Genomic DNA, 17,361 nt, shown 5'->3' on the forward strand with positions numbered 1-17,361 from the left:
CCAGCCCCCGGGGTATGTGGCCGGCAACCCTAGCCACTGAGCTACAGGCGCTCAGCCTTGAAAAATATTGATACCTGGGCTTTACTTTCCCATAGATTCTGATTCATTTGGTCTGGGAAGGGTACAAAAGAAGATAATCTGATGTTTTAACTAAAACATGGGAAGAGAGAATAAATAACCTGCACCATCCTTATCCATCCAGCTCTGGTGCTGACTCTGATCTCTCTGGTCCTGACTCTGATCTCCTGGAGGCCTCTCAGTGTCTCTGCACCCTCACGGTGCAGCTTTGGACTTCATGGTTTCTAGTCATGCAGCTTGCTTACTGCCATGGTAAGAAATCGGAACCACAACTTTCACATCTCTGGACCTGTGTGTGCCTTTAAGCAGAGCAACATTAGCCAAGCATGCAAAGGCCTTGGCTACAGTGCCCTGGAGGAACGGCACAGACACTGTCCTCGGGATACGGAAAAGTGGCTCATCTTAAAACAGGTTTCTCTTCCTTTCTAAAATCCTGACTTATTATCTCCTAGGATCTTTACTAGGAATTTTTTCCTTTTTCATTTCCCTCCCTTTGCTTGAAGTTCATGAATCATGAACTGCACAAAACAGAGCATGGGGAATTTAGAGCTAGATGATACAGATTTTGTAGTAGATGAAGAGAATTATCTTGTTGTATGACCTAAACATTTATGAAGAAACTTTGACTTTTTCTGATGGGGGGAAAATGTATATAAATCAAACATTAAAAACCAGAAAAGCAAACAATCACTTAAGCAAAAAAGACTAATAGAAGCTTTAGGCTTCAATCCTGGCTCCCAGCATTCATGAATCTTTCGACTTTATTGAAACTACTAGAAACTGTACTGGCCTCATTCTGCTCTTGTCTTTCATGGGACCCTGAAAGAATGTCAATAATTTCATCTTAAAGTTATGATTTTAAGATGCAATTATTGACATTAATAAACATCAGATATTTATTTAGTACCAGGAGATATAAGAAAGTTAGAAAATTAAGAAACTAATCATGATAGTGCTGGATTCTCAAAGTGAAAGAAGGTGGGTGTTCCAAAGAGGAAGTGCAGGCACCAAGAGCAGGTGCAGCCATGAGGTCAAGATAGTAGGAATGAAGGAGGGGATGTGGCAACAATGAGATTACCGGTAACCTTTCAGGAGAAAGTTCAGCAGTGCAGAGAGGACAGAAGTTACGTTACAGACACACCCCATCCTGTATTTCTTTTAGTTCTAAATAATCTATAAGGGAATATGGGTCATCTGTGGGCTTCTAAATGAGGATGGTTTTTGTTCATTTTGTTTATTTGACTCTGTCACACTGGGTAGAGTGTCGTGGCTTCCTAGCTCATAAGAGCCTCAAACTGCTGGGTTCAAATGATCCTCCTGCCTCAGCCTCCCAAGTAGCTGGGACTACAGGTGCCTGCCACAATGACTACATAGTTTTTCTGTTTTGGTAGAGACTTGGGAGTGGGGTGGGTCTCTCACTCTTGCTCAGGCTGGTCTTGAATTCCTGAGCTCAAGCGATCCACCTGCCTCAGCCTCCCAAATCTCAGAATGAGGATGTTAATGGTGTAGGCCTCTTACAAGTTGTTAAAGTGTTGGTTAAAACTGAAGAAACAGAGACAAGTCTTTCACATGGGCCTTTGTCTAGTCCCTAATATATTGAAATTAATGAGATAAAAAGCTGCTATGGTAAGTTTAATATAGTATGCATATCTTATTATTTCCTGTTTAATTTGGAGGGAAGCATCAAAGATAATTGTCTTCACTACTCTATAGTTCTTGTGAACACCATTTTTTCCACTTTCTTAAGAAGGTATCCTCACATATTACAATGGTGGGGTTAGGAACAAATGATTCTCTGAGATTCTGTACTTAAAATCTCACTCAATCTTTACTTGGATCTATTGGTCTCTCCTCCTCTTCTGACGATCTCCACTTCACTACTTGTGTTAGTGGGGACGGGGAACTTGTGTGTTCAGTGAGGGTGAATAGCTCTTAAGAAACAAAAATGTGGGCCAACATGCTCAGTCTTGCCATGGCGCCATGAAACTTAAACTGATTTGGACTTCAGAATGACATACGATGAGAAAAATGACGACGTGAAGGAAATATCGATTGTAACCAGTCTCAGACTGTGAACACGGCTTCCAGCTGCTCAGAGCCCTGCCGTCTCACCAGTCAACCACACAGACTCCCTGGAACACCATTAATTTTCCTTCTTCTGCAGACATGGTCTGTGATGTGCCTGCGTGAACAACACGCCTTCAGTTCCCTTTCTACCTTCAAACCAAAGGAAAGGCTCCCTTCTTCCTGACTCAGTGCCCCATATGAAACAATGGAACTTAAATGAAACCCAAAATCTCAATAACAGAAAACTGAGCTTTATGTAAAGTTTGAGCCAATTTCCTAGAGACTTCTGCGCCCCAACTACATGACAGGAGGTGCCTTTGGACTGTATTTCGCATGTAACTGTGGGCTGTAAGAGAAATAGTGGAAACTCCCTGCCCTCCTTTTAGCTACTTGTAATGCCAGTCCCATTGTAAATGTTACAGTGCCCAAAGATAAACCCTTCTGCTCCTTAACATATGGGTCAGACCAAGGTCTCTGGAAGTTTCAGGAAATCCTTGACTCTCCAAAATCATGAATTAATAGAAGATACTTAGAAGGGAAAAATGAATCATGTTTAACAGTGGGACAAGAGAATAGGGAAGGCTTTGAGGTCAGGGTGTAAATTTGAGGGCTGAGGCCTAGTACTATACGAGACATTTCTACTTTTGTGACTTTTGAGTTCAAAATATTTTTATGATACTTGAGCTCCAGTCAACTGGTACATTTGCTTATTTCTTGTCCTGATCAACTTTAAAATGAATCCACTTTCTCTAGAAGCCTTCTCCCATCTCCCCAGACCACATGAGGTGCCCTGAGTAATGTCCTTACGTTACATCCCAGACTTTCTCTATCATGAAACTTAGGACTTCATCATACATTTGTTTCTTTGCTTCTCCCATTGAAAGCTAAGCTCCAGGAAGAAGGGGTCGTTACTTTGTTTATCAGTTTTATATTCTTGGTACTTAACATGGTGCCTGACACATAATACGTGCTCTATAAATATTCAGTGAATAAACTAGTTGATAAATATGCATTGTCCTGGAAGACCTCAAACTCACTAATGATGCTGTGCCATTATATATATATTAGTAAAAACAGCAACTGTTAGATTTTATCAGTTTTTCAGGAATGGGAAGAGACTTTTCCCAAAGAAATGTGTGATGTTTCAAACACAAAGGTAGTATTCCATAGTTTTAAACTAATTAGAAACAATTGAAATGGTTATTAGAACTTCTTAAAATCACATCGTTTAGAACAGGGACAGAAAACCATTTATAGAGAGGAATCAAGATGGGATGAAGGTGGGGAAGGGGAGAGGAAAAGGAAGTAAAGGAAGGGAGAGAAATCATCTTTATGGAATATTCATTATGTGTGAAATATCAAACCAAGTGTGTTAATACATATTGTATGTCTTCTTTTAATCCTCTCAACAATCTGTCAAGCAGGTATGTAGTCTCCAATTTACTGATGAGAACCTCAGGCAGTGATGTAGCTGGGATTTACAACTACGTTTGTTAGATTTCAAATCCCTGGTCTGTCTTTCTGGTGTTTCTTTTGCTTTCTAGGACTTGTCTACTTCTGCATGGTACCTTAAAGCCACCCTCGTCACCACTGCTGGGGCCTCAGGCTCTCTGGGGGATCCTGGACTGAACATCACAGCTGCTGTCTGGCATCAGCCCAGGCTTCTCATTACCCATCCTCTGGTGCCTCCTCCACTCATTTTGGGGCCCTCTCACCCTTCAGACTTCAGGTTTATGAGGACAAGAACCACGTTGATTTTATTTCCAGAGCCTAGTACAATGATAGAAATAGCTAAAAATAATGGTGCATTTACTATTTGCCAACCATTATGTTAATGGTTTACATAACTGACACAAATAAATATCTTCAATAGATATGATAACTCTTAGAAGTTGCTATCATTATTGTAATAGATTATTGTTCAGAAATATTCACTCTTTCATCCTCACTTCCATGTGAGGATAAAATAATCTATTACAATAGATCATTGTACCTTCCCTACCTCTTGACACTGATTTTGGGCACACGACTTGTTGGGCCAATACGATACAGGCAGATATGACTCAAGCAGAGGTTTGAGAAGCACTTGCATGGATGGGCTTGGTTTCTTGCACACCTGGTGTCACCATGAAAAACAATGCCTCCTAGGCCAACCACAAGTCTCAGGAGAAGGAAGAACTAAGCCCCTGGTCCAAACCAGTCCACCTCCAAGGAAATTCTAGACTTGTGAGTAAACCCATCCCAAATTAGGAGAGCTACCCAAATCCCTCTCTACACTGCTTTATCTATATCCTGCATTTTTTTTTTTTTTCAGTTTTTGGCCGGGGCTGGGTTTGAACCCACCACCTCCGGCATATGGGGCCAGCGCCCTACTCCTTTGAGCCACAGGTGCTGCCCATCCTGCATATTTTGATATGTTTTATTTTCATTTAGTTCAAAATATTGTTTCACTTCACTTAAAATTTCCTTGACTCATGTGTTGTTTAGAAATGTGTTATTTAATTATAAAATTATAAAATTCAGGGGAATTTTCCAGCTGTCTTTCCAGTGGTTGATTTCCGGTGTAGACCCGATGTTGATTTCAAGTGCTCTAAGATCATACTTTGTATGATTTCTGTTCTTTCCAGCTGTTGAGATGTGCTGCATGGCCCAGAACAGGCTCTACCTTAGTGAATGTTCCACATGAGCGTCACAAGAAGGTGATCTCTAGTGTTGTTGGAGGTGTGCTGTAAATGTCGATTACATCATGTTAATTGAGAGGGTTCTTCAGGTTGATAAATAATGAGTGACCGAAACCGAGAGCCACGCTCAAATGAAGTTTATTAATCCAAAGTCTAAGGGCCTGTTCAGAAAAAGCACAGCCCACAAATGTTATCTGTGGCCTGGGCTCTCCCAGAGGGGTGTGGAAACAAGGTACTCCAGGGAGAGAGAGGGCACACAGAAAAGAGGAAGGAAGGGGGAGGGTAGGCAGTGAGGCAGACAGCTGCATTCTTGCAAGGCTCAATTAGTGAACGGTAAATCTAAATTTTACACACGATAAGGGAGCATTCTAAAGGAAGGGCAGGAAATCAGCTTTTCAGAAGAGGCCGAGGAGAGGCTGATCTCATCTGCCCTGGTTTGCTCTGTGGAGATAAGCTTGCAATTGACATCAGCAGTATGATATGCAACAGAACTCAGGATCAAAGGTTTATTTAGGCTGTGGCTCTAGGGTTATAATTGGCATATGCTTGTTTTATAGTGACCATATATTCTGAAAGGTTTAGTGTTAACAAGGCAATTCCCGGCAAGCAACCTGTGAGGAAAGCCATTTGGAGAGGCAAAGACCTTTGCTGTGAGAACCTGGCTTACGCACAAGGTCATGACATAGGGTCATGGCTAATTATCCAAGGGGAGCCTGATTCAGTTCTCAGGCTCAGTCATAGTCTTCCTTTTAGCATAATGAGTTTTGGGAGATTTCAAGATTTTATTTTTCCTTCACAAGGTTAATTGTATCTTTACTGATTTTCTGCCTAATTGTTGAAAGAGGGTATTAAAGGCTCTGACTACAAAAGTTTTGTCAAGTTCTCCTCTTTTTCTGTGTTACCAGGCACATAAAACACATAGCAGGTTATGTCTTCTTGGAGAACTGACTCCACTAAGTCATGTCCCTTATTATCCCTGGGGTTGTCCTTCGTTCTGAAATCTGCTTGTCTGAAATCAATATGGTTTCTACAGCTTTCCTTTCACTTAGTGTCAGGACTAATGTTTTCCTTTATTCCTTTACTTGTATTTTTCTCAAGGCTTTATACACATATTTAAAATGGGTTTCTTGTAGACAGCATATAGATAGTTCTGTTTTTCTATCTCCTTAAACAATCCTTAAACAATCCCTGTCTTTTAATTGCTATATTTAGATAATTCCTACTTTAAGTGATTTTTTTATACTTTTGGATTAACATTTACCATATTTGTCATTTTTAACTGGTTTCTATTCATTACATTCACTCCTGGTTTTTTTTTTTTGTCTTCTACTCTTTTTCTGCCTTCTCTGGTTTTAATCAAGCATTTTGTATGATTTTACTTTATCTCCAATATTAGTGTATCAATTATAGTACTGTAAATATTCTTAGTAGTTGTTCTAGAGCTTGCAATATACATTTTTAACTAATACAAGTCCATCTTCAAAGAGAAGAACACTGCTTCACATGTAGGGCAAGTGTCTATAACCGAGTATTTTCAAACTCTCATTCTCATCCCTTATATGATATTGCTGCTATATTTGTATTTATCCACGTTATGAACTCCAGTACATTATTACTCTTATTACTATGAAAAACAATTAATGTTTAGATCGATTAGTGAGAAAAATTAAATGTTTTATTTTGCCCTCATTCATTTATTCTTCAATGTCCTTTCTTTATGTATATCTAGCTTTCATTTTCTTACTCTTTGAAGAGCTACTTTTAACATTTCTTACAGTACAAGTCCTCCAGTAGTGATCTCCCTCGGTTTTTGTTTGTCTGAGAAAGTCTCGTTTTCCTCCATTTTGAAGGGTAATATCACAGCATGTTAGATGCTCATCATTTTAATCATGTCCTGCTCTGATATTGTTTGCATAGTTTCTGGTTTGAAGTTTGGGATAGTTTTTATCCTCAGTGCTCTGCAGGAATGTGCTTCCTTCGTTTCTTTCAAGACTTTCCCTTATCAAATTTCTGGGCTTAGAGTTTCTGGTAGTATTCAGAAATAATCTTTTGTATCTTTGTGGCATCTGTTGTTATTTTCCCTTTATCATTTCTGATTGAGGTTATTAGAGATTTTACTTTTCTGTTTCTAGTTAGTCTGGCCAAAGGTTTATCTATTTTATTTATTTTTTTGAAAAGCCAACTTCTTGTTTCATTAATTTTCTGAATTATTCTTTTGCTTTCAATTTCATTGATATCTGATTTAATTTTTGATATTTCTTTTCTTCTGCTGAGTTTAGGCTTAGATTGTTCTTCTTTTTCCAATTCCATAAAATGGCTTGTGAGTTTGTTGATGAGCTCTCCTTCTGTTTTTCAGATGTAAGAATCTAAAATGATAAATTTTCCTCTCAGGAGACTGCTTTTGCTGTATCCCACAGGTTTTAGTAGCTTGTGTCTTCATTGTTGTCATGCTCAAGGAAGTTAATGATTTCCTGTTTTATTTCTTCCCACACCCAACTGTCATTCAGCATAAGGTTGTTTGATTTCCATGCCTTTGTGTGTGGTTGAGTGTGAGTTGAGTTCCATCCTTAGTGCCTTGTGGTCTGAGAAGATACAAGATAAAATTTCAATTCATCTGATTCTGTTGAGGTTTGTTTTGTGTCCTAGGATATGATCAATTTTGAAGAATGTCTCATGGGCTGATGAGAAGAATACATATTCTTTATCTTTGGGATGGAGTGTTCTATACACATCTATCAAGCACAGTTCTAGGGTCTAATTTAAGTCCCATGTAGCTTTGTTTAATTTCTGTTTAGAGGATCTGTTCAGCTCTGTAAAAGGAGTATTAAAGTCTCCTGTTATTATGGTGTTATAGGATATCATATTGTTCAGACTAATGAAGGTCTGTTTCAAGAATCTGGGAACATAAATATTTAGGATTGAAATGTCTTCTTGTTGTATTTTTCCATTGACCATATGAAGTGCCCATCTTCGTCTTTTTTGACTTTAGTTGCTTTAAATCCACTTGTATCTGAAAATAAGATTGCAATCCCTCTTTTCTTCTGAATTCTGTTTGCCTGAAAAATTGTCTTCCAACCCTTAACTCTGAGTTTTAATTTGTCGTTTGAGGCTAGGTGTGTTTCCTACAGACAACAAATGGATGGCTTATGTTTTTTAATCCAATCAGCCAATCCATGCCTCTTCAGTGGGGAATTCAAGCCATTAACATTTATTAAGATAATTGATAAGTATGATAGCGTTCTAGTCATCATATTTTGTGAAAGTCCATTGCTTAGTTTTATCTTTTGCGTCATTGTGGAAGTTAGGTTCTGTCCTTTAATTTCTGAGTTCTTACTTTGCTGTTGATCCACTGTGATGGTCAGTGTGTAGAACAGGCTGGACTATTTCCTATAGGGCTGGTCTCGCTGTGGCAAATTTCCTCAAAATTGGCATATCAGTAAAAGATTTGATTTCTCCTTCAATTTTAAAGCTTATCTTAGCAGGATATAGAATTCTGGGCTGGAAATTGTTCTGTTTAAGTAGATTAAAGGTAGATGACCATTGTAATCTGGCTTGAAAAGTTTCATTAGAGAAGTCTGCAACCACCCTGATGGATTTGCCTCTGTACGTCTATTGGCACTTACTCCTGGCAGCTTGTAAAATCTTTCCTTTTGTCTTGACTTTGGGCAGGTTCATCACAATGTGTATTGGAAAAGGTCTATTTGAGTTGAGGTGACCTGGGGTCCAATATCCCTCTGAAAGGAGTGTGTCAGAATCTTTTGTGATATTTGGGAAATTTTCATTTATAATAGTCTCTACTATGGCTTCCATTCCTCTGAGGTATTCTTCTTCCCCTTCTGAGAAATGAATCAATATTTAGAGTCACACCCTTTCCATAGACTTAGCCAGGAAGAAATAGATCTCCTGAACAGACCAATTTTAAGCACTAAGATCAAAGAAATAATAAAAAAATCACCCAACCACAAAATACCCTGATCTGGACGGCTTCACACCAGAATTCTATCAAACCTTGAAAGAAGAGCTTATTCCCATACTGCAGAAATTATTCCAAAAAATTGAGGAGGAAGGAATCTTCTCCAACACATTCTATGAAGTAAACATCACCCTGATACCAAAATCAGGAAAAGACCCAACTAAAAAGGAGAACTTCAGACCAATTTTACTAATGAATATAGATGAAAAATTCTCAACAAAATCCTAGCCAATAGATTACAGCTTATCAACAAAAACATCATACATCATGGTCAAGTGGGATTCATCCCAGGGATGCAAGGCTGGTATAACATACACAAGTCCATAATCATTATTCACTATAGCAGCAGAAGTAAAAACAAAGGCCATATGATCCTCTCAATAGATGCAGAAAAAGCATTTGATAAAATCCAGCATCCTTTTCTAATTAGAACACTGAAGAGTATAGGCATAGGTGGCACATTTCTTAAACTGATTGAAGCTATCTATGACAAACCCACAGCTAATATTTTACTGAATGGAGTAAAACTGAAAGCTCTTCCACTTAGAACTGGAAGCAGACAAGGTTGTCCTCTGTGGCCACTACCATTCAACATAGTGCTGGAAGTTCTAGCCAATACAATTAGGCAAGAGAAAGAAATAAAATGCATCCAAATGGGAGCAGAAAAAGTCAAACTCTCCCTCTTTGCTGATGATATGATCTTGTACTTACAGAACCCCAAAAACTCAACCACAAGACTCATGGAAGACATCAAAAAATACAGCAATGTTTCAGGATATAAAATCAATGTCTACAAGTCAGTAGCCTTTGTATATGCCAATAACAGCCAAGATGAGAAGTTAAGGACGCAACTCCCTTCACCATAGCTTTAAAGAAAATGAAATATGTAGGATTATACCTAACAAAAGAGGTCAGGAACCTCTATATAAAGAAAATTATGAAACCCTAAGAAAAGAAATAGCAGAGGATATTAACAAATGGAAGAACCTACCATGCTCATGGCTGGGAAGAATCAACATTGTTAAAATGTCTATACTTCCCAAAGCAATTTACAGATTCAATGCCATCCCACATCATACTTTCAAGACTTGGAAACAATAATTTTCCATTTTGTATGGAACCAGAAAAAAACCCATATAGCTAAGGCAGTCCGTAGTAATAAAAACAAAGCCAGGGGCATCAGCATACCAGACTGTAGGTTGTACTACAAGGCCATAGTGATCAAAACAACATGATACTGGCACAAAAATAGAGACATAGACATTTGGAATCAAATAGAAAACCAGGAAATGAAACTAACATCTTACAACCACCTAATCTTTGATAAACCAAACAAGAACATACACTGGGAGAAAGAATCCCTATTCAATAAATGGTGCTTGGAGAAGTGGATACCCACATGTAAAAGACTGAAACTGAATGTGCACCTTTCTCCACTCACAAAAATTGATTCAAGATGTATACAAGACCTAAATTTAAGCATGAAACAATAAAAATACTCAAATAAAGTATAGGAAAAACATCTGACAGTATTGGCCTAGGAAAAGACTTTATGAAGAAGACTTCCATGGCAATTGCAACAACAACAAAAATAAACAAATGGGACTTAAACTGAAAAGTTTATGTACAGCTAAGGAGACAACAACCAAAACAAATAGACAACCTACACAATGGGAAAGGACATTTGCACATTTTGAATCAAACCAAAGCTTGATAACTAGGATCTATGGAGAACTCAAATTAATACACATGAAAAAAGTCAACAGTCACATATATCAATGGGCAAGGGAGATGAAAAGAGCCTTCACTAAAGAATACAGATGAATGGCTAGAAAACATATGGAAAAATGCTCATTGTCCTTAATTACTAGAGAAATGCAAATCAAAGCCACCCCAAGATATCATCTAACCCCAGTGAGAATGGCCCATATCACAAAATCTTAAAACTGCAGATGCTGGCGTGTATGTGGAGAGAAAGCAACACTTTTACACTGCTGGTGGGACTGCAAACTGATACAGCCTTTTGGAAAGGAAATAGAGAGAACCTGCAAAGAACTCAAGCTAGACCTCCCATTTGATCCTGCAATCCCGTTACTGGGCATCTACCCAAAAGAAAAAAATCCTTTTACAATAAGGACACTTGCACTAGACTGCTTTTTGCAGCTCAATTTACAATCACCAAAATGTGGAAACAGCCTAAATGCCCACCAATCCAGTAATGGATTAACAAGCTATAGTATATGTATACCATGGAATACTATTCAGCCATGAAAAAGATGGAGACTCTACATCCTTTGTATTAACCTGGATGGAAGTGGAACACATTATTCTTTGTGAAGCATCACAAGAATGGAGAAGCATGAATCTTATGTACTCAATTTTGATATGAGGACAATTAATGACCTGGTACATGGTGGGGGTTGGGGGAAGGGAAGAGCAGAGAGAGAGAGAAGGGAGGGGGGAAGGAAAGGAAGAGCAGAGAGAGGGAAGGTGGGAGGGGGTGGGGGTCTCTGTGTGTTCCACACCTTTTGGGGGCAAGACATAATTATAAGAGGGAGTTTACCCAACAAATGGAATCAGTGTAACCTGGTTTCTTGTACCCTCAATGAATCCCCAACAATAACAAAAAATTTTTTTAAAAAGTTTAAAAAAATAGATTTCCCTTTGTCTTTGTGACCTGCAGTTTGGATATGATACGACTACCTTTAGTTTATTTTGTTTATTTACCTTTCTTTTTGTTCTCAGAGCTTCCCCCTACCTGTGCTTTGTTGTATGTCATTAATTTTGGAAACTTCCTGACCATTATCACTTCAAATATTCCTTCTGTCTTGTTCTCTCTTTATCTTCCTTCTGCTATTTCAATTATAAGTACATTATATATTTTGGAATATTTTCACATTCTTGGATGCTGTGTTCTCTTTTTGTGTATTCTTTTTTGTTGTTGCATTTCAGTTTTGAGAAGTTTCTATTAATTTATCTTCATGTCCATTGATTTGTTCCTCAAAAGGTCCTGTCTACTGTTGAGTCCATCAAAAGTATTCTTCACAATTGTTACAATATGATCATTGCTATTGTTTCTTTTTAGTCTTCTGTCACGATTTCCTTCTCCAGGTATCCATTAACCATCTGTTCTTTCATGTTGTCCACTTTTTCCATTAGTGTCTTTAACATATTAATCAGTTATTTTTAATTCCTTGTCTCATAGTTTCAACATCTGTGTCAGATCTGAGTTCTGGTCCTTGTTTTATCTCTTTATACATTATTTATTCCTGCCTTTGAGCATGTTTTTGTAACATTTTGTTGAAAGCTAGTTATGATACATCAAATAACGGAACTGAATAAATAGTCCTGTAAGTTCCTCTCAAGTCTTTTTCTTTCTTTTTTCTTTTTTTGGTTTCCCATCATTGCTTTGGATTTCCCTAAGTACATCTCCTCAGTAAGAGTCTGTACATGTTGCAGCTTTACTGGCTATAAATTACTTATACTGGGCCCCCATTGATGTGGTGGTAAGGTATATGGAATGTGTTCCATAATCTTATGATTAATCTGTTTCTTAGTGAGTCTGTGTTCCTGAGCTGTGAGCTTCACAAGCATGTTTTTTGTCTCTCATATGAGTGAAGAAGACTAGGGGGAGCAAAAGTGAGATAAGGCCCTCCCCTCAGGTGGGATAAGGCTCTGGTGAAGTCTTTCAGATAGACAGTGGGACTATGTATGGAGAATATTCTGTGCATATTTCAGAAGGTTATGTTTCTCCTGCCCTGGCCAGGGCCAGGCAGGGCTTTTTCCCAACTCCTCATCATGAGAAGGGTCTCCTAGAGATAAAATCTATTATAGTATGCCCTCCACAAGACTTCGGTCCATAGGAGTTTCTCACTGTCACACTACCCCGTACTCAGCCTCCAGCAATTCATCATGATTACCATCTAAGTGTTCCTGCCAGTTCATGACTCTAGCAACTACTGCTTCAGATGAACTTATTTCAGCAGTGACTCTCTGGATTTAACTTGTATCTGTAGATTTTGCCCTGTGGCCTCATTTTTCTGATAGCGCCAAGAAAATTTGTTTATTTTTAGCTTGTTTAGATTTTTCTTATTGTCAGGATTGGAGTGACACCTTCTAAGAACTTTACATATTGGAGCTGAAATGGGATAACTATCAAACTATTTTTTAAGTAAGGAAAATGCTAGTCATAAATTACATGCTTCTGTGTATTAGATCAATCTCACTCTCAACAGCATTCCTCAAACAAGCTGAACTCATGTTTTCTAATTTGTAAAAAATTCATTAAAAATCATTATGAGATATAATGACTTTGCCATTGAAAATAAGAAGATTATATTTATTCAACCTCTTACATGTGAACTTCCCTTCTTCTTCTTCATTTTTTTTTTTTTTTTTTTTGCAGTTTTTGGCCAGGGCTGGGTTTGAACCCACTACCTCTGGTATATGGGACCAGTGCTCTACTCCTTGAGCCACAGGCACTGCCCAACTTACCTTCTTTTTCAGCCTCTCCCATACTCAAAATAAAAATCTAAAAATTTAATTGGCTAATAGAATTACACAGTAAAATCAAAGACCCAAGAAATAAGATGTCCAGGGAAGTAGTTCTTATGAGTCTAATGCTTATAATTGGAAACAAAGACAGCATTGGACAGGCAAGGTATCTGTGTAATAACTACTGTGATGATCACTTATGCACTTATGAGTGAACATAATCATGATGTAGATACGGTCATGGGAAGATACTAGTAAAAGGTGAGCATTATGTTCATTGAATTTTTTCCCTATATACGTGCACATAAAAATATAACCTGAAAGACTTATTTCATTTATCTCTTTTGGGAAATTTTGAGATATTGAAACTTACCCTACTATTCTTCATCTCCTTGTTGCATTCTCAGTCATGAGAGTATATAAGACAGCTTGGGTCAGCACCTACAGACCTAGTCTGACTCTGAGTCATTCCCATTTGTAATAAAATGGGAGTGTTGGCAGTTAATCTGTTCCATGTAAGTACTGAATGGACCCAGAGCTTATGTGCTTTGTCAGCAGGAATGTCCCTAGTAAGACATAAGAGCAGATTCATATCAGCATCTGTGCTGGGATCTCTGGCTAAAGAGGCAACCAAAAAACACTCAGGACCTGGTGTGTGTGGTAGAAAGGAAATCTTTGTGAGTGGTGGTGAACAGACTTTCTCCCTCTCAGTTGAGCCAGTACAAAACAAGATGGTCTTAAGGGGAAAGGGCTCCCAGGAGGGACTCTCACAGTTAAGAACAGAGAGTGGAATGATTCACACTGAACTAGGGCAAAGATTTGAAGATTTTAGCGAGGAGAGAACAAACTAGTATCTATGTTTTAAGTGCAGTTTTGTCTAAAGACAAAGTAACTTCTTAGGGGTTTGATGCTGCCAGTGATGAGTCTCACTTTGTTTAAACTTCGAACTTGAGTCTTGCTCCTATACCTATTAACTTGGAGTTACTTAACAAGCTGGAAGATGATTTCATCTACAAAAGGAAGCTTACGGAGCCCACACCACAGGGTACTTCTAAGGCTGAAATAATTTCACATGTTCAAAGTGCTGAAGAGAAGACACAGAAGGGTCAAGAAATGACATTCAGTCCACCCTGAACACACACACACACACACACACACACACACACACACATATGCTGGCCAGCTAAGAAACAATCCTGGTCCATGACGAAGATTCCTGATAAACAGTAAATCACTAAATGTCAGAAAGGGTCCTTTTATTTTAACAAAAAATAAATAAAAGTCCACTAGATATAAATTTCCTCCTTTGTGAGGAGTGTGGCAATGCCATGACAGCTTACGCAGTATGCCCACGTATGCGTGGTTGGTGAAGTATCAGTAGGACACTGAGTTATAAACATCAACACTTCATACTTTAGAGTGGGAAAGATATTTGCCTTTTACAAAAGAGAGTTGAGTAATAGAACTTAGTATTTTTTAAATGTCTAGTTTCTTTGTTTGGAGGAATAATTAATGCAAAAATAAAAGTTTATTTAATTGTGTAAAATGCCATCAAGTGTAATATGGGAATTTACTTTCAACTGTTTATGTTATGCTACTTGTCCAGGCATGAAAAGCACAAAGGAACAACTAAATGCTCCTTTCTCCAACTTTTGTTTATTCATACGTGTGTCATCTGTCTTCATCTTTGGTTCTTGAATTGACGTCAGTTGTATATTGTAAATGCCATAAGATAAACTTTATAAGCACAAGTGTAAGTTTTGCTTTAGAACTTTTTCAGCAAGCATAACTATTACAACGTTTCTGGAACAGCTGCATATTTGAAGTTTTATTTTGTTCAAGGACATAGCTAAGTTATTAAATGAGATTAAATAAAGTCCCAAGGAGAAGACTCTTAAAAGCACATATAACAATAATAGTAACATTCTGGACAAAATGAAAGATACTGCAATCTATAAATTCTGTAGTTATCTATAAAACTGAAGGGCAACTAATATTTGCTTTAAGTAGTCATAAAATTATTTATTCACATAAACCTTAGTCATATCACATGATTTTATTATGGGCATTGGAGTGAAATAAATTTTACAAACAAATAATCATATTCACAGAACCACTGCACTTTTTCATGCTTTTACCATCCCTACTTGTTAAATTACTTGTATTGATTCCACTACTTTGAGTGAGAATAATTTTGCAGTATCAAGTTTAAAATAGTATCATTTGAAATAGAAAGGACAATAATTTGTGTTATGAATTTATTCCCCCAAATTCCTCCATTGAAGTCCTCACCTGTATTTGGAGATAAAGACTTTAAAGAAGTGATTAAGTTAAAATGAAGTTGGCTCAAATCTGATCTGGCTGGTGCCCTAAGAAAAGGAAATTTGGAGCTGTGGAGAGATACCAGAAACTAATTAGACTTTGCAGAGCAAAGAACGTGGAGGGAAGGTGGCCACCCAGAAGCTCTGCCACAACGTCACAGGAGAAGCTGGAGCTGCTGAATCCTGGGCCTTTGACTTCTACTCAGAAAACTGAGAAAATCAACGTCTGTTGGTTAAGCTGCCCGGTCCATAGTACTTTGTTTTGGCAGCTCTAGCAAATGAGCTTAGGTTTGGTCCTAACAAACCCCTATAAAGAAGGTCTGACCATTATTGCTTATTCATTTATTATTATTTTGTAGAAAAGAAAATAAATAAACCACACGGAGCCAGGGTTTGAAGGAGCAATAATGAATCAGAGCCCTCCCTTTGTCCTTCGAGCTTTTATTACAATTAATATTTACACTCTCCACATTTCTTTTATTTTCTATTTGAGTATATTGTTAGTTAAAACAAACTTACGAGGCATGATAGGACAAAAAGAGGAACAAAAACAGAAAAAAGGGCAGCTTTCGAACACTCATAACAAAATGTTTCCTCTAAGCTGATAAAAACCATGACTTATGTTGCCATAAACTCACAGGGCTGAGAGTAATAGTCCAGGCTCTCCAAGGAAACACAGAGCACTGCAGGGCCCTGTGATGAGCAGGAGGTGCAAGTTAGGGGAGCTGAGACAGATACAGAAGAGAAGTAGGATGTCTGAGTAATGAGCGCCTTGTAGAGATGGAAAGACAACAAGCATTGCTTAACACACAGTACAGGACAGAGAGGGCAGACTCTGTTATCAACACAATTAAAATCATTTCTGTACTGAAACTCTTAAAATTTATTTAAATTCAACATGAATGATAAGAAGTAGAAAAAGTACATTGTTTGGGATTAAACTTTCCACTGAGAATAACTAGAAATGCAGGAGCAAAACAAAACAAAGCCTTTCTCTGAAGGCATCAACTGCCAGCGAGGGAGGAGGAGCGAACCTCCTGGGGGTGGGCGGACCCCCATTTTGGGCTGCTTTGCCCCCTGGGTGATTCCCAACAGAGGAAGTGATGGTGGGTCCACAAAGCTCAGCAGAGCTGCCATATACATACAAGCACCGGGGACAAAAAATAGTTTAGATTCTACCGAAAAAGAGCATCTCTGTTACCACAGTCCAGCCTTTCATTTGGGACTCGAAGAATTTTTTTTTTTTTTAACGTGAATATCTTTGTTTTCTTGTTGGCTTTGGGGACTTTTTTGATCCTGATGTGCTGAAGTTTCCTTATGATTCAGGTATAGGTTTGTTTCTGCTCCTCTGTCTTAAGACGAGATATTACATACTCAATTCAAAGAGTCATATCCTGCTTTCATTTTCCAAGTTCTCAGCCATTATCTCTTAGACATTTCCTATAACCCATCCTTTTTTTTTATGGAATGCAAATTGGGCTTATTTTGGAAATATTAATGCTTTCTGTCTCTTCGCTTCTCTATGTTGCGTTCTAGACAATTTATTTCATCAGATCCTCTTCCACACACCTCATCTTCTCCCAGCTGGGCCTAACCGAGAACTTACTCCACTTACAGAGTTATTTTTAATATCTCAAAGACTGTATTTTTCAACTGCTGGATTTTAATCATCTATTTTTCAATACCCTGCTCTGATTTTATGAAATGATTCCTTCTTTTGTCTCTTTGAACATTTTAAACCATAATT

This window comes from Otolemur garnettii, unplaced genomic scaffold, assembly GCF_000181295.1.
Source record: "Otolemur garnettii isolate 467f Iridium unplaced genomic scaffold, OtoGar3 scaffold00039, whole genome shotgun sequence".
In the NCBI taxonomy this organism is placed as follows: domain Eukaryota; kingdom Metazoa; phylum Chordata; class Mammalia; order Primates; family Galagidae; genus Otolemur; species Otolemur garnettii.